We start from the raw sequence: 769 nt of genomic DNA on the forward strand, positions 1-769 counted from the left end.
TGATCATTTTTAATTTGGTTAATAGCAGGCTATCAACTGTATTTGACGCGGGCTTTAAGTAATTCTGCAGCATCTCACCAAACTGCGTAAAGACTGCAACTGAATTAAAGTGCGGTGGGGGAGCCGTCTCCGTCTCCATTCCGCTGGACATTGGCCAGAAACTACGCTCGTCCATTGAGAGAAGCGGCAGGAGGGGGCCAGGGGGCGGGTCTCCTGGCTCGGATCCACAGATAAGCTATTTAAAGTAAAGCGCCCTGTGCGTTCAAGGAACCTTTCCATGCTGTCATTTGGGTGAAGGACCTAGGCTACGGCTCGGCTGTCCTCCGTTACACTGGCCCTTTCCACTGATGACCCGATAAATCCTAAATCACAAGAAAGAGACATAGAAGAGGTTTTGAGCAGTCAAGACAACTTTCGAAAAATTGAACATCTTGAATTGACTACCGCTATTGGTAAGTTCAATCTAATGTTATTGCTTATTTAGTAAAGTTGAACTTTGCGATATTATTTACCCTGTAGCTTAAATATATGTCTGGAATGGCAATAGTTGCCTATTTTTTAAAAATGCAACATTGCTGCGGAGGTGTGTCGGGTGGGCGGAACCCTTAGGGGCTGTTTTGCGCAACACAGAATTACTTTTATAGGGCGAATGAGGCCACCTCCGATTTTCGTTACTAGCCACTAAATAACTTGAAAAATTGTAACATTCAGATGTAAAAGTGGCTACAAAAGTCCAACACGAGTATTAAACGTGCACGCCGTCTGCGCT

General features: G+C 44.7%; 1 protein-coding gene across 1 annotated transcript in view; it reads left to right on the plus strand.

The window, feature by feature from the left end:
- Positions 1-252: 252 nt before the first annotated feature.
- Positions 253-769, plus strand: part of LOC134059458 (uncharacterized protein C17orf114-like) — a 7,103-nt gene continuing 6,586 nt past the window's right edge. The window contains exon 1 of the mRNA XM_062515874.1: positions 253-452. The gene's annotated coding sequence lies outside the window, so the exon portion shown is untranslated. The remainder of the gene's footprint in view (positions 453-769) is intronic.

The sequence above is a fragment of the Sardina pilchardus genome, chromosome 16 (assembly GCF_963854185.1).
Source record: "Sardina pilchardus chromosome 16, fSarPil1.1, whole genome shotgun sequence".
NCBI classification, from domain to species: Eukaryota; Metazoa; Chordata; class Actinopteri; order Clupeiformes; family Clupeidae; genus Sardina; species Sardina pilchardus.